This window comes from Apium graveolens, chromosome 5 (assembly GCF_009905375.1).
Source record: "Apium graveolens cultivar Ventura chromosome 5, ASM990537v1, whole genome shotgun sequence".
Lineage (NCBI taxonomy): Eukaryota > Viridiplantae > Streptophyta > Magnoliopsida > Apiales > Apiaceae > Apium > Apium graveolens.
This window is the reverse complement of record NC_133651.1, coordinates 163,255,240-163,273,846: the sequence shown is the minus strand read 5'-3', so window position 1 is coordinate 163,273,846 and position 18,607 is coordinate 163,255,240. Positions and strand designations below refer to the sequence as shown.

The 18,607-nt window shown below is 33.7% G+C and overlaps 1 non-coding gene across 1 annotated transcript; it reads left to right on the top strand.

Moving 5' to 3' along the window:
- Nucleotides 1–17,116: 17,116 nt before the first annotated feature.
- Nucleotides 17,117–17,223, top strand: LOC141663128 (small nucleolar RNA R71). The gene has a single exon (XR_012551213.1). It is a non-coding gene; the product is annotated as a small nucleolar RNA R71 (small nucleolar RNA).
- Nucleotides 17,224–18,607: the final 1,384 nt, after the last annotated feature.

Here is an 18,607-nt window from a genome sequence, read left to right as displayed (position 1 = left end):
GTTTATAAAAATTCATTAGAAATAGATGAAAAGGAAGATGAACTTTCTAAAGCAATTCCTACTATAAAATGTCATCCACTAGATAATGTTCTTGGAGACTTAAGGAAGGGAGTTCAAACGTGGTCACAAGTTCAAAACGTTGTGAATCATCTTAGTTTTCTATCTCAGATAGATCTAAGACCGCGAAAGAGGCATTATTAGACGAGGATTGGATCTCTGCAATGTAAGAGGAATTACTCCAATTTTCTCGTAGTAAAGTTTGGGAACTTGTCCCAAAGCCTCATGATACCTCTATAATTGGTACAAAATGGGTATTTCAAAATAAATTAGATGAACATGGAACGGTAGTTCGAAATAAAGCGAGATTAGTCGCACAAGGATATACCCAAATGGAAGGTATAGACTTTAATGAAGCATATACACCGGTAGTAAGAATTGAATCAATTCGAAAGCTATTGGCTTATACATGTCATAAAATATCAAAGTATACCAAATGGATGTGAAATCTGCATTCTTAAATGGGATATTAGAAGAAGATGTATTTGTAAAACAACCTCCCGGTTTTGAAGATCTAAACCATCCAGATTATGTGTATAAATTATATAAAGCTCTATATGGGGTCAAACAGGCCCCGAGAGCTTGGTATGAGAGGTTAACCAAGTTCCTTTTAGAAAGTAAATTTAAGACGGGAACGGCCGATAAAACCTTATTTACGAGGCAAGAAAAAGATGATATATTGCTCGTACAAATATACGTAGATGACATCATATTTTATTCAACAAATGATGCACTATATAAAGAATTCTATGATAATATGAGTAAAGAATTCGAGATGAGTATGATGGGAGAATTAAATTTGTTTTTAGGATTGCAAATAAAGCAATCTCATGAAGGCAATCATATCTCTCAATCAAAATATTGTAAAGAGATGTTAAAAAATTTGAAATTGATAATGCCAAACCCATATATACTTCTATGTCTACATCCGATAAATTAACGGAAGATCCAAAAGGAATTCCTATAGACACAAAGAAATATCGGGGAATGATTGGTAGCTTGATTTATATCACTTTAAGTCATCCCGATATTCAATATAGTGTTTGTAAGTGTGCTATATTTCAAGTAGCACCAATAGAATCTCATTTATCTGCGGTAAAAAAGATATTGAGATTTCTTAAAGGAACCACTGATGTTGGTCTTTGGCATCCAAAAGGAATACCATTTGACTTAATATGTTTTCTCATTTAGATTATGTCGGGCATTTAGTCGATAGAAAAAGTGCCAGTGGTACTTGTCAGTTTCTCGGTGGATGCCTAGTTTCTTGGTTTTCAAAGAAACAAAATTTTGTATCCATCTCGACAACAGAAGCTGAATATATAGCAGCTGTGAAATGTTGTGCTCAAATATTGTGGATGAAGCAAACACTAGCTGACTATAATATAAAGTTTGATGTGATCTCAATCTTATGTGATAATACGAGTGTTATTGACCTTACCAAAATCCCGTATTACATTAAAGATCTGAACATATAGATGTGAGACATCACTTCTTATGTGATCATATCAATAAAGGCGATATAAAAATGACTCATATAGATACTGAGTTTAATCTTGCTAACATATTCATGAAACCATTGAATTCCGAAAGATTCACTAAATTCCGTCTGGATTTAGGAATGCTGGAATCATTAAAATAGATAGACAATAAAAAGAAAACATATTATCTCTCTTCTGGGTTTATTTAAGCCATCTCATGAAAAATATATTTTCCCGATCAAGTTGTTAATTCTCGTAAATTCAGATTTGTCAATAAAGAAATTTATTGATCGGATTTAATGAGATCTTAAATAGCTTAGATTAACCGGGAAAATAAAACTATTTCGAGTAAATAATTTTACTCGGTGAGATTTATAAAGTTTTTTTTAAACTGTCCTCAAAAGAATTTATTATATAGATATATAATCTTATTTATATAAAAATATATTTATTTGGATATTTTAAAAAACTACTTTGTCAAAAATATAAAATATATTATATATATATATATTATGGGGTTAATTTTATATATGTTGTATCCAACCCTAACAAAAATTATGTCTGGCCCAATTCGTTATCAAGCCCATATACTTTTTAACATATATATATATATATATATTTATATATATTCAAACAACCCAGTCATAAAACCAAAAGCCCAGCCCATTTGTAGTTTTTAAAGCCAAATTTGATAAAACCCTAGCATCTGGACCATTGATCGTATACTTGATCAAATCGCAACCATTGAAATACTAAAAAATATATACAAACATTTTTGTGTATAATATCATTTACATGGTTCATTTGGAACCCTACTCTTTCACCTCCGCCTTTTCTCCGAATCTCTAAAACCCTAGATCTAGATTTCTTCGATTATTCTTCAATTCTCGATGAAATTCAACAGTTATTATACTTATATTCCATTATTCATAGTCAGGAACATACGATTAATGAATAATCTTGTTTGGATTGGTGAATCAAAGCAATTTTGATGATAAAAATTGACAATTTATACATAAATCGATCGAGAATCATAAAATCAAACATTAGATCGTTTGATTTATATATATGTATCTATATATACTTTAAAATTCATTTTTTATTCCAATTTTATGAAACCCTAACTTATTTTTCGAGTTTGGATGGCAGGAGAAGACTGGTATCAAGTGGAATGGTTGAATAAACAACCCTAAGAGGCTAAATCAGAGTTGCATGTGGCTTAAATCGGCTAATCGGAAGTTGACTCAATCTGCGACTGAGTCAACTAGGTAAGTCCCGTGAGCTGTTTAAGGCCACATGCAAAGGTAAGTTTTTTTTCTTGAATAATGAATGATTAATTGGGAGATGGTGTTTTGATAATATGCGAAATGATTATGTGCATAATTGTTATTGGATTATACTGTTTGTCTCGAATGTCTATGGAATATCTATGATTTAAACGTGTGGAAAGTTACAAATTCTTGAAAAGTTGCAGCATTATCTATGAATCAGTTTATTGGTTTCTGATATAAGTGATTACTTAGTGATTTGACACTAATCTCTATGCTTGTGTGTGAATTGAATAAGTAACATATGAATTCATCTCTTTGTAGGGCTGATCAGTCCAAAATATGCTTAAAAATCTGGTATAAACACTTGCATACATTGATAACTCAGGCCACTAATCCTCAAAACTCAAATGTATGAGTTCTGTGAAGTTAATTGCTTGATTTATGCTAAATGATTCGATTTAAAACCGTGTCAGTCTATGTGCTTAAAGGTGATTGATTTAATATGAAATAGATGACCTCAGACTTGTTAAAATCAATAAATATTTATTCACAAGCTTATTATAGGTCTGATCAGTCTAAGAATTACTTAAAAATTACATGTATAATAATGATCAAATAAATAATCACTAATGTATGGACTTTGTGATGGTAGAGGACCGTCCTTTTAATGATTGTATAAACAACAACCAATGTGTAGTATAAGTAAACTCATATATAATTTCTGGATAGAAGTACTTGATGGATTGATTTTTATCTAATTAAAAATGTGTTTAGTGCAATAATTATGATTTGTATCTTGAGAGACTTCTTAAGTTAAAATCCATTACTTTGCTATAAACTCCTACATAGAATACTGTTGTTGTAATATAGTCAGTCTAAAATATGCAAAATGGCCTTGATACTTCAAACCCTAACAAAATTGGTTAATAAGGTAACATAAATAGTTGATTGCCAAACTTTATAAAAAGTTGCTTATAAAATACATCTACTTAAGGACACTGTATCACTAACCTAGGTGCAAACTATTCTAATTATTAAAAACTATTGAAAATTATACAAATGCACTAAAGGGGTATAATCTGTGATAAATGTTTAAGTGCTACATTAAACCTTATCTTTTTTGTGTAGATACATATATATACTATGAACTTGATCCTGAATCTGCTTCTTGTATTATGTATTCTATGTATGCTGGTGAGATACAGGAAAGGTATAATGCAAGGTGTATTATGTGATTACTTGATAAGTATATGAAATTAATGTAATCTTTCATGTTCAAGAAGACTATCATGCAAACTAAGATTTGATAAATAGCATAAATTAATCTTTTAGAGTACAAGGTAAAATCACAAGCACACACATCCCTCACAGTAAGACCTGGCAGGGGATCCTTGAGCATCCCTGTATGTGGATCACTGCTGTGATTAATGGCCACTTAGAAATTTTAGGTGGTATTTTTTTAATCTTACTGCAGTTAAAATGTTATATCTGATATAAATGGTCTGTGTGTTGTGTAACTTTGAATGCTGTTTGTACTAAATGAAGACTGAGTGTGCATTAATAGATGCATTGTTATGTGTTAAATGTGCATATCATTCTCCTGGTTGCACCTCATTAATAATAAAATGCCTTACAAAATAAATGTGGCATTCCTTCTTAAAATTAAAATATTTTAGAAAATTAAATTTTTTGAAAAGGTGACAACCTTTATGCACTAATTTTTTCACAAAACTGAACATTCTTAAATGCATTGTTTGTCACTTGCTAGGTCCTATGATGTAGAGTGAGTTGCATTTCACCTTCATGTCACACATTTTCCCAAATTTGTGTACTTTTTATACTTAGAACAGTACTAAAACAGTGTTTCCAGGTACTGTATGTAACTATTTGCATATGCCAGCTACTAAACATCATACATTAGCTACATCATAATAATACCTAGGATCTGGAATTATTCAAACCATGCCTCTGCACATCAATTCTTTACAAACTGCAGTTAATGAAAATCACTGTTCATGAACACTAAAAGCTATGTTACATAAAATTATTTTCCTAACTGATATTGAATTCCGTGCTATGTGCATACATATATACTTATATTTACATCTGCTGCATTCACACACAAACACAGTTCATTTGCATACTTCACTCAATTAGTTATGAACCCAAATGCTAGGCCATTCTATCCTAAGCCAAGACTAGCCATCACAAATCGATATTTGTTGGAGGATATGGAAAAGAAACAGTCTCTTCACCATAAATCTTCTGCCTTCAAACATGTAAACCCTTCAAACTCAAGAAATAGTCACCAAAATGCCTTTCAACAAAGAACTCAAAGTAATTTAGAAACCATACCATTCATTTCTATCAAAGTAGGAAATTTCAAGTTCCTCACTCTCCAAACCCTATACCTGCTAAACCCTTTCAAGCTAGAGTGTATACCAGAAAATCAAACCTAACACATAAACCAAACACAATCACAAACACTAACACCTCTAAGCCTCCACTACCAGAGCTTGCTAACCCTTCTAATTCCAAGAAATTCCTTGACTTAGTCAAGAATATTTAGCCTGGTATTTGTGTGAACCTAACTGGTGAAGTGGAGAGGGTCATTAGGCATGCTAAGTGGGAGGGATTAGTATTTTATTTGATTAGACAATATTTCATACATCTCATGGGTGAGTTTTATAGTAACATGATTATCATTAAGGGTGTAGAGGGAGTCTTGCATTTTACAACCATTGTGAACAAAAAATTAATTTGTGTTGATAATAAAAGTCTTAATTGGGCACTACACCTTCCACTACACTTGTGTGAATTGCCATGTCATGACATATATTCCTTGTTTGTGTTTAACCAAGCTGAGTATGAACTTATGCTTGGTTTCTTGTATGAGTCTGATGTTCCATCTTGTCTTTGTGATGTTAACTATGGAATCCATTTTAAGCATTTTAAAGGAGTCTTTCAGCATCTTGCACTTATTATAAGGGTAAATGTCCTGCCCAAACCAAATCAAAGTAAATACTTTGATTTTTATGATGTTAAACTGATTTATCTTCTTTACAACAACAAAATCAACTTTAGCATTTCTTATGTCATTCTTCTCAATATGATAAATGCTAATCTGGTAGGATACATGACATATGGACTCCTTATCACTTGTTTCTTTCTTATGTGCAATATTCATCTTCCCTTAAATCATAAATCATGTTGCTAGATAATTTTTCTAAATGACAAAACCTATCCCACGAGTTCATACTTATTTACATTCCATGCCATTACTTTTACCTATATACTATTGTTTCAAGTTGACTATCCAAAAAGAAAGACACCTTTCCTGCAGTACGTGATACTCTTTTTGCAAATGGTTAGTTTTGTTATATAATGAAATACCTCTATTTTGTCTTCTTTCCTGTTTGGTTTCTTTTTCCAATCTCTCTACAGTCCTACTGCAGTTTTTGTCTGGGAATGGAGGTGGAAACAAAACAGTCCTCCAAGCTTTACATGGGTCTTCATCCAATAATTTCCTATCAGAGTAAGTTGAAATTTGAATTTCAAATTCAATTCAGACAAACAATTATTAGCCATGTTTTAGTCCTCATCCTCATCCTTATTTTTCAGACACTCACATCCTCATTTTCATCTTCACAAACAAATCTTCGAAATGAAAGAGGTTCATTTAAAGTTTTAATGATTCTATTTGAAACAGTGCTTTTACACTCAATTTTGAAGTTAAATGATTTCCTGATTTTTCAAATTTTCTATTTCGGGCCTACTACAATCATTTGAAGTTAGATAATTTCTTTTCGTTTAAATCTGATTTTGGTAACGTTTTTGTTGAATTCATATTTTTGTAATTATTGTTATGAAACTTACAGCTGATGGTGGTTTTGAATGTTCTTTTACAAAACTTGTAGGTCCAAATAAAAAGAGAAGAACAATGAAGGATGATTCAAACAAAGAAAACTCTCTGCATCCTTTTTCTGCTATGTCTAGATACCAATCTCCATTTCCTTCATCGGGTATGTTTATTTTCGTTAAATAGTTTTTGTTCTTCATTGTTGATTTATCATAGGGTTTGTGAAAATTTTTGGGTGTGAAGAATATTTGGTTAGTGTTATAATTTTTGCAAACTCTGATTTTTGTTTAAACTCTTTAGGTGTTACTATTGATGTTCTGCAAAGTAGCTCTCCAAACTCAATTTCTACCTGTAGAGAACCTTTCACAGACATATCAAACAACCTAAATCAAGGTCAGTATGGCTGCTGTTAATTGAAAGAACTCATTTATTTTGTTTATGTAGAATTTTTAAGCATATTGTGCAGTCCCCCTTTGTGATTGTGTACTTTATGTAATGTTATTATTGTTTTAGGTCGGAGGTCGAATAAGGCTTCCAATTTTCGAAATAGATCAATCTATAAAAACAACATCACAACCCCATCCAGCCAAGGAGGATGACCTAAAGGTCCAGTTTTAGGAGAATAATTTGTTCCTTGAAATATATATTTATGTACCTTTCGATGTTGTTTTACCAGGTAGAATAGGATAAATTTATAATATGATATGATTTGTTTACTTGAAAGGTACTGCTCAATCATGTATCACCTCCACTGTACCTACCAATAAGAAACAAAGAAAGATTAAACCGAGCAGAATAAAAGAGTCAGCTGCTGATTTATTTGGTAAAGATGCATTTAGTGCAGAGGTCTCAACTCATGAACAAGAGAATGCTGCTGAGATGTTTGAATTGTTGGATGACGTCGAATTGTGTTTCAAATCTGGTATGCTGGTTCTCCTTTCAAATTGTCCTCTTAAATTTCCATTTTTAGATCTTTTTTAAACTTTGCTGATGCTACTCATTATGCTTTTTTATACCTCTTGGAAGTGATAGTGATGAGGAAGAAGTTATATTCCCACATGAAGGTACTCATACAACAGAAGGTATATGTTATAAAATGAGTACTTGGTGTCCAAACTTGGTGTCCTTATTTGTGAATTTTTTAGATTTAGTAATGGTGACAAGTAATTTCATTCAGTGGGTGTTTGTCATCTCCTCAGGTTACTGCAGTTTGGGGGCTCCTTCTGAGAAATGTCTGAAATATGGAGCCATAATATGGAAAGAAGAGAGGGTCAATAAGAATGTGAAGAAGGGTGTGTATGAATTTTCTATATGTTATGGGAAGGGCCAAATAAAATTACCAGCAACACCTTCAACACCCGAGTATATGATGCAGTTGAATAATGACGCCAAAAAAAGAAACAAGTTCCGATGTTTGATTAGGATCTACAATGCAATGTTTGCATTCTCATCCATGGGAGGTAAAGTTGACCATTCTGTTAACAATGGATCGTCCCCGTATGTTTATCGCCTAAACGAACAGAACCATCATGTCTTTGGTTCTCTTATACCAGATGATGGTGATGATCCAAAGTTTTGTCAATTGTATATCTATGATACGGAGCATGAGGTCAATAGATATAAAGATCACTTCGTAAAAAAGGTTCAAATTATAATAAACAAAATTTATTTATGTAGTAAGTTTGACAATTGATTTAATAATAAAAAAAGCAAATACAAAATAAAGAATAATCGAAATAAGACAACTAAATCTTCATTATAACATATTTACAATTTAAAACTCATGCGTAGCGGGCATAAATACTAGTCTTGATAAATTTGCTAATCTAGGTGATTCACACATCACAAATGAGCACATTAGGCCACAAATTGCACTCAAACACTTTAAACCACAAGAGGTTGAACCCACTGTTATACCTTTAGTCATTAGAGAAGAAGATGTCTTCCTCTCTAACTATGAATCTGTAAGAGTCATGATAAATGAGCTTAAAAATGAACTTAAAAGGGTTAAAAAAAGAAAACAGTGAGATTAAGGATAAGGTAACTTATCTTGAGGGTGTATTAGTGTCTTGTAAGAATAGGATTGCATATCTTGAAAACCTAGCTGCCTCTACCCTAAGAAAACCCTGTATGACAGATCAAGAGATTGTAAATGCCTTCCAAGTTCCAATTTGTGATGACTTAGTTATGGTTCATGAGTTAGAGGACATAGGTATGGATGCAAGGGGATAACTTATTGAAACTCTGCCTGATTGGGTTCATGTGTGTGATGCTGATGGAAATGTGATTGGGTGATCTGTGTATTTTTGCTAAATTTGGATGAACTTGTACCATGCTGCAATCTGTGCTTGATTTATTGTACTTCTTTTGGTATAATTTGAATTGTACTTTTGGATTTCTAGTTTGATGACTTTAACCTTAACTTTCTTTAGAATTTGGTTGAACTTAATGGAGTGTATGCACTCCTAATACTTTGTAATCTCTAAGACAGGTGCAGAACTTTGTTCTATTTAATCAGTGAACCACACTGATTGATATGAACACTTTTATTTAATGTAATATAATCTGCATATTTTTTATTGAATGGTGCAAACAAGATCATACTTGTTAAATTCTAGCTTGCTATTATAAGTCACTAACCAATTTATGCAGGACATGATGATTATTTCCATTAAATATTCATGATATGTTTTGAGACTCATTTTTCTCAAATTGCTGTTATATTCTTAAGCATGTTAGTTTAATTGATAATCTATGGCAATCTGACTTTGTTGAATTTAAAAATGCAAAATAATTTAGCCTAACATGATAAACCTAAGTCTCCTGACTTGTGTAATTTCTTGTTATTTTATGTAATTTAGACAATAAAGATTGAGGATGTCCTATGATCAAAATCAATGTAGTCACACTAACCATGTTGTTAGCTTGGACTTCTATACTATCTAACAATATGCAGGAATGAAGTCTTTATTCACCTTCAACGAGTACTCAAAACTAGTATCAGTGCTGATAAAAAAGAATTGCCAACTTGAAGCCCAAAGATAAAAAGATGTAGGAATAAGACTTCAGGTAAAGAAAGGTATACAATTTATCTCTTATTTTCCTTCCTTTCAAACCAACCCAAAGCATCTGGATCTGACAAGGTAAAACATGTATAGATTCTCAAATTAATGTACTTAGTTGCGTGTAATAGATTGATTAGAGGTTTGTATTATTTAGTTAAGTCTCCTTGCTATTTAGACAGTTTCAAATAGATTATATTAGCTTGTCTAAATCTATAAAGAGTATGCTGTGAAAAGTTATAGTTTGTATGCTAGAATGATAACAGTGTATCAACTAGAATGTATTAGCTTAAACTCATGTAAACTGCTATTTCTCTTATTTGTATCTGATAAAAAAGCACTGGCTTAGAATGTATTAGGTCATTTGACATGTAGCAATTGCCGATACATTAGTTAGATTGTGTTAGGATTGCCTTTTGTAACTTCATTCGATGTAACTGATCAGAATCATGAACATGTGTATATCATTTTTTAAATATTATCTACACCAACTTGTATGAACTTACAATGAAATCAAATAACTAGATACATGTATGCAACAGGGCATATAAAACATGCATAAATTAGAAATATTTACCATGATTTTTCAAACGAAAAGGCGTTATATACACTATCATAGTATGCTTAAACAAGATCAAAAATTTACAAACTCAAATATGATAGTATCTTTTAGATCTAAACATCAATGTTCAACACAATGTATTTCTAATATAAACTACTGTAAATGAAATTCATTTTCTTCAAAAACTATATGCACTTAAAAGAAGCATATTGCCATGGTTAATTATAGAAAACTTTGAATAGTATGAATGAACTATATATCTCTTAAGATACAAACTGTTTTTCATCAATTCAGGCTACTAAAAATTCACAAGTAACTTATAACTTCTAGCCATCAAATGTAGTAAAACATAAGTGGAATAAAAATTGGACTTAAGTGTTTATCTAAATTCCTTGAAATTATATTGCATGCTTCATACAATAAAATGTTGTTGCCATGATAAACTAGATTATGTTTTTTTCCTATCTCCCAAACAAAAGGGGAAGGGAATTTGAACCCCTCCTAATTTTTTAAAACTTAGATGTTGCTAGTTAAAACACTGTGCTTCTATATATATGGTAAATCTAACAAGTATTTTGCGAGAACTACCTTAAGAGAGGAATAAAGCTAAGTCCCACAAACTGTATGTGCAAAAATATTTTTAAAACTCATGCATACACCAAGGGGAAGCACAGACTTGAAAAAATTTAAAATTTATTTTGTGTGGCAAATACCAAAAAGGGGAAGATTGAAAGGATATATTCAATATATTATTTATTTTGGTATTTATACGATTAAACATAAATTTTAAATACACGTAGATCCTCTCCATTAGGAAATAATTTTAATTGATCCAAATCAAAGTCAAATGGTCAAACTAGCAAAATTATTTTCAAGTATATTTATATAAAAGAGATATTCCTTTATTCTAAAACATCAAAATTATATGTTATGGAATATATCTCTAAGGAAATATGATCAAAGAAGAAATATCAAGACATGATATTTCTTGATCTAAGTTGTAACATCAATAAGGCAACAAACTCGAAAAAGGGATATATTAGAAATATTCCTTTGAAGACTCGTGCTATATCAAAATATTTTACTCTTCTCTCCAAAATATATTTTTATATTCATCAAAAGAGTTTTGATTCAAAATATATTAATATTAATGATTGAAATATTAATAACCATTTTTATAACTCATTCCATGTATACGTGCAGTAATTTTCTCTTATTTTGTAAAATCAGAATTTCTCTGAGAAAATTATTCAAAAATACTCTAAAATATTTCTTACCATCTAAATATATTTTATATATTAGGAAATATATTTTAAGTATTTATTCCAGTCAAAAATTTGGTCAAAAAATCTAAATATTTAATTTTAAGACCAATGGTATTTTTACTCGGAAGAAAAGGTTGACAGAACAATCTATATTTTAAATAAAATACTTACACTCACTAGAATGACTTAAAATTTGGTATATATCATTTAATTGGTATTTTCTATTCATGGTAAAAATTTCGTTACATTTTGATAATTTTTGTCCCGACACAAATTTCGAGGCAGTTGGTCCCACAGTTGACCACGCTTGATGTAGTTACCATTGACCAACGTTGACCAAAATTTGCAGGATATCATTTTATAATATTTAGGTAATTATAATATTTTTTATTTTATTTATTTAAGAGTTTTTAGGGTGGTCATATTTAATGGTGCTTAATGCTTAATAAAATGATTAAACAATGATTAAAAGAAAAGGAAAATATATATTTATTTAAATATATCAGCTGAGTTTTTGAACCCATAAAGTTTTTTGTTTTATATGGCTATGTCGAAGAAACTAAACCTACTTTCCAAGACATCAATCCATGTGACATAAAACATCCACCATCCATTTTCCTCAAATCTCTACCATTCAATCCACCTAACTTTTCCTATAAATAAACCCCCACCCCAACCCATTTTATTCAAGCTAAAGAGCCACAAAGTTTCTGGGATTTTTTCAAGAAGTGTCTGTTAGGGCGAAAACACGCGCTAATATTCACGCAAGTATACGCGTTCGCAAGTAGTATAAGATATAAATCAGTTTCGTTCCCACAGAGACTGGTTTAGGTTAAGTTCAATTTATGCACCTATGCAACAATGTATGGTTATCGCTCAATGCTAAGACAAATAACAAATTGGGTTTTTATTAAACTAAGAGATTATACTAAATAACATTAACTAAGAGAATTGAGGTTAAATTAATATATAAGACAAACATGGGATTCTAACTTCATTAAATACTTCATTCAATAGCCTTCTCGTTCTTAACCTCATGTGATGGTGAGGACACTAATCAGATAACACGAAACTGATAAACGCCAACTTTCGTTGCACGAGTACCATTCTTCCAGACATCCACAAAAGAGATAGAAGCTGAATAGGCACCAATTATATTGAGACCCTATATGTCTATAGAATTTGACAACATAACGGTTTAAGCACAAGTTATCTATCTTGATTATATAGGGCAAGAAAAACGGTTAGAGTTACCTACGAATCATGCATACACATACATGAACCTATGCTAGCATGGCAAGTTCTATACCTCTATTTTCACTGTCGCTTCAATAGAGATTAACACGCTATCTTATATGTTAGCTACGCACATAAGACGAATAAGCACAACCAATACTAGGATATCAATCAATCACCACACACCAAGATATCGAAATAATTAACTATTGAAATCCATAAGTAAATCAGCTAGAACCCCATGACAACGATTAGCCTATAATCGAACTCATCGTCACCATGGGTTCCAATGAAAGCATGGTATAAACAAGGTCTTAATAAGCTGAATAATAATTAAAGTATGAATAAACGAGATGTAGGTTCAACAAGAACGAAAACGAGCATCGAAAGTTACAACTAATTCAAAGAATCACAAGTTGAAAACAAGATCTTCTTTTTCGGAGTTGTTCTTGCTTCTAGGTCTTCTCCTTGGTATCCCAATCTTCCCGGATGATGAAAACCCTTTTTTTTAAGTATATATACGCCCCTAGTGGACCTGGACCCTTAAAATCGTCAAATTCCACTCAAAAAAGGCTTTTTCAGCGAAATCAGCGACCAGCCGCGCCCTGAGCGGGCCGCTCAGCTCTCCTGAGCGGGCGCTCAGTTCTCTGAGCGGGCGCTCAGCTACTGACTGGGAAAATATTCTGATGAATTTTATTTTGGCCATAACTTGAGTTCTACTCGTCAGAATTAGGCGATTCAACTGCCCACGCGAAGCTAACGAGATTCTCTACAACTTGACAATGGCCTTGGCTTCCAATTCTGATCACTTTTCATCATATTTCCTTTAAAAGCTCTTTTCTTCCTTTAACTGATACCTGAAATGCAATAACACAAAATCACATCAAAATACCAATAACTTAAGTCAAAAACACCAATTTAAGCTTGTAATAAAGCATTCCAAGTGGATAGAAAATCCACTTATCACACCCCCAAATTTGATACGATGCTTGTCCTCAAGCATAAACAGACTCAAAACTACAAAATAAACCTAATGTATGAATGCAACTACGTGAATGCAACTAAATGATAATGTAATCGATCCCCTCAGAATAACCATAACCAAATGAATAAGCCAATGCCTCTAAGAATGTAATGACTTTAAACAGAGCTCGAATAAATCCCACAAACCAACTCACAAACCAGAAATGTGCATGTGTGGATGCTTAACAGATATACTCTCGATACTAGATCAATAAGCATAACTTATCTATCATCGAAACAATCAAAAGTTTATAAACAGAATAGACAATAAACGCATTATGACTCACAACACCTCCTTTCTACTAGAGTTATACAAGCATTCACACTATTATTGAACACATAACAAAGATGCTTATTTGATCGTGCAATGAATGAGGACCCAAAAGACTTATACAATAATACACATGTAGCGAGCGTTAGGTTAGCGGATCCCAGACTATAAAAGCCTTAGGTCACTAGGCACAAAGTCCCCTAGAACTTAATAACTCGAGTATTAAAGAGCTCACTATTGATCAATTATGCGTAAACACATACCTTTTTTTTTCTTTCTTGTTTTTTCTCTTTTTTCTCTTTTTTTTCTTTTTTTTTCAACAATTTCTGAATGAGTGTGTTTCGCTCCATCTCATTCAACCCTAGACTACTCAAAAAAATATGAGCCGGCTACTAGCCATTTGACGCCTAGCCTTACAACAACTAGCAATGAAATCCAAGTTTTTCTCCAGACAAAAGAATCAGTGTTTTTACGTCATTACGAGAATATCACAAATTCTAAATATAACCAAGTGATTAAATCTCAACAACAAACAAGTATGATCATGATCTAGATCGAAAGCAACCCTATAAGACTTTGTGAAAATATTTGTTTCTGGCATGCAAATCAATTCATTCGGATTTAAACATCCCTCTATTCATCATCACCATACTCAAATCAACATCAACTTATCAAATATCATAGTCCATCTTAAGGGATCATGCTAAATATGCATGCAAATGTAACTATATGAAATCACATAAAAACAAACAAATATGTCCTAAATGAATAATCAGGCAAAAATATGAATGAACTACAACTAAACATGCAACATGAATCTATATGAATCTATATGGACACACACTACTAATCCTTACATTATCACCCCCAAACTTAAAATTTTCAATGTCCTCATTGAAGGCAACAATAAGGATTTCAGGCATACCTAATTAGCGGGAGATTCACCCTCGTCGGGTGGAGGATCAGGTGGCCAATCAACCTCGCCAATAGTGTCTCGGAAAATAGTACCGAAAGCGTGTGTCAAATCTTCAGCAAAATGACGGTGAATATCGTGCATGGCCTCCATACGCCTAATTACTCGCCTGTACTGCTCATCACCAACACCAGTCCTATCAACTACCTGCTGCACATGAGAAGAACCCTCTGTAGGAACTACAGGATCCGTTCGGCTACCCTCTTCATCATCAAAGATATATCCCAACCCCTTGTCAGGGGGTGCACCTAAGAATGAATAACTCAAGTGATCTGGTAGTGGGTTGAGCTCAAGTGTGGGAGCATCTTCAATAGACGGCTCGAGACGCTCCTGAGAAATTTTCGGCTCTACTAACCCAAGAGAATCGAATGGCACATCCAACTTCCTCTTCCACGGAGGTGCATTCAAAACCTGCAGTTGCTCTACTTTAAAACACTCCTCTTTAGCTGTGGGTAACTTTATTTCCTTGAACACATTAAACGTGACCTTTTGATCGTGAACCTTCATCGTAAGCTCTCCTTTTTGCACATCGATCATAGTTCGGCCTGTAGCCAAGAATGGTCTTCCCAAGATGATGGGAATCTTCTTATCTTCCTCGAAATCAAGAATTACAATGTCAGCAGGGAAGAAGAGTTTATCCACCTTGACCAAGACATCCTCCACTATACCTCGTGGATAAGCGATGGAACGGTCAGCTAGTTGCAATGACATGTATGTTGGTTTCGGATCAGGCAGACCAAGCTTATTGAAGATAGATTAGGGCATCAGATTGATGCTAGCTCCTAAATCACATAAACACTTGTCGAATGACAAGTTTCCGATGGTGCAAGGAATAGTAAAGCTTCCAGGATCTTTAAGCTTCGGAGGCAACTTCTGTTGCAGCACAGCACTGCATTCCTCCGTGAGAGCAACGGTCTCTAAGTCATCAAGCTTCACTTTCTGATAGAGAATACCTTTCATAAACCTCGTATAGCTAGGCATCTGTTTAAGAGCTTCAGCGAAAGGTATGTTGATATGAAGTTTCTTGAACACCTCCAGAAACTTCTCAAACTGCTTATCCAGCTTTTTCTTCTGCAGCCTTTTAGGAAAAGGAGGTGGAGGATAAATCTGTTTCTCCCCTGTATTACCCTCAGGAGGAGTATTTTCCACAGTAGTCTTCCTTGGTTCCACCTCTACTTCCTTCTGCATATCTTCTTCAGCCACAACTGTATTTTCTGAATCTTGAGATTTTTCAGGCTCTTCGTCTTGCTGAATTTGGGGGCTTGCGACCTTTCCAGACCTTAAGGTGATGGCATTCACATGTTCTTCACCTTCCCTCTTTCCTGGATTGGCTTCTGTATCACTAGGAAGCGTTCCTGGTGGTCGATTCAATAAGGCATTAGCAATTTGCCCTATTTGGTTCTCCAGAGTCTTGATGGAAACAGTTTGGCTTTGGCATATAAGAGCCTAGTTTTTACACATAAGCCTCAACTCCTCTAACTCAGATTTTTCATTCGAAGATAGACCTGCATCATGAGTTTGTTGTTGAAGTTGGAGTTATTGCTGAAAACCAAGAGAGTTGAATAGCTTATTTTCAAACGGTTGGAACGGCTGTTGCATCACATTCTGATTGTTGCTCCAACTGAAGTTAGGATGATTCCAGTTGTCAGGATGATAAGTGTCTGGAACTGGTTGTTGCGATCTCTGAAAGTTGCTCACAAACTGAGCTGATTCGCTAGATATAGCGCATTGCTCTGTCGCATGCGGACCTGCACACAGCTCACAAACACTAATTATCTGCTTAACACCATAGTTAGCCAGAGAATCGATCTTCATAAACAACGCCTTTAGTTGAGCAGTGATAGCCGTAGCTGTATCCACTTCAAGAACTCCTGCTACCTTGCCATGTGGATATCTCTGGGTTGGATACTGATATTCATTAGCAGCCATCAGTTCAATTAGATCATAAGCTTCCTCATAGCTCTTTGCCCATAATGCTCCGCCTGATGCTGCATCGAGCATGGGTCTGGACTGTGCTCCCAACCCATTGTAAAAACAAGTGATGATCATCCAATCAGGAATTCCATGATGAGGACACTTCCTAAGCATCTCCTTGTAGCGCTCCCAAGCTTCACTTAGCGATTCTCCCATTTGCTGCGCAAATTGAGTAATAGCGTTTCTGATTGCAGCTGTCTTCGCCATAGGGAAGAATTTAGTAAGGAATTTCTGAGCAAGATCCTCCTAAGTAGTAATCGAACTAGCTGGTAGAGAGTGTAACCAACTCTTAGCCTTGTCCCTCAGAGAGAAGGGGAACAGTCTCAGCTTCACAGCATCTTCAGAAACACCGTTGAACTTGAAGGTGTCGCAGATCTCAATGAAATCCCTAATGTGCATATTGGGATCTTCCGTTGAAGAACCCCCAAACTGGATTAAATTCTGCACCCATTGAATTATGCCAGGCTTGATCTTAAAGGTATTAGCAGTGATAGCTGGCCGGACAATGCTAGATTGAATATCATTGATCTTGGGTTGAGAAAAATCCATCAAGGCTCTCGATTGTGCTGCTGGATCTCCCATTGTAATGAGTACCTGAAACACAAACAAATAAACCATGAAAGTAAAAGAATCCGAGTCAGTGAACTTTAACGACCACTGATGATAAGCACATAAACTAAAAATTAACACCGAGTCCCCGGCAGCGGCGCCAAAAATTTGTTAGGGCGAAAACACGCTCTAATATTTACGCAAGTATACGCGTTCGCAAGTAGTATAAGATATAAATCAGATTCGTTCCCACAGAGACTGGTTTAGGTTAAGTTCAATTTATGCACCTATGCAACAATGTATGGTTATCGCTCAATGCTAAGACAAATAACAAATTGGGTTTTTATTAAACTAAGAGATTATACTAAATAACATTAACTAAGAGAATTGAGGTTAAATTAATATATAAGACAAACATGGGATTCTAACTTCATTAAATACTTCATTCAATAGCCTTCTCGTTCTTAACCTTAGCATGTGATGGTGAGGACACTAATCAGATAACACGAAACTGATAAACGCCAACTTTCGTTGCACGAGTACCATTCTACCAGACATCCACAAAAGAGATAGAAGCTGAATATGCACCAATTATATTAAGACCCTATATGTCTATAGAATTTGACAACATAATGGTTTAAGCACAAGTTATCTATCTTGATTACATAGGGCAAGTAAAACGGTTAGAGTTACCTACGAATCATGCATACACACACATGAACCTATGCTAGCATGGCAAGTTCTAAACCTCTATATTCACTGTCGCTTCAATAGAGATTAACACGCTATCTTATATGTTAGCTACGCACATAAGACGAATAACCACAACCAATACTAGAATATCAATCAATCACCACACACCAAGATATCGAAATAATTAACTATTGAAATCCATAAGTAAATCCGCTAGAACCCCATGACAACGATTAGCCCATAATCGAACTCATCGTCACCATGGGTTCCAATGAAAGCATGGTATAAACAAGGTCTTAATAAGCTGAATAATAATTAAAGTACGAATAAACGA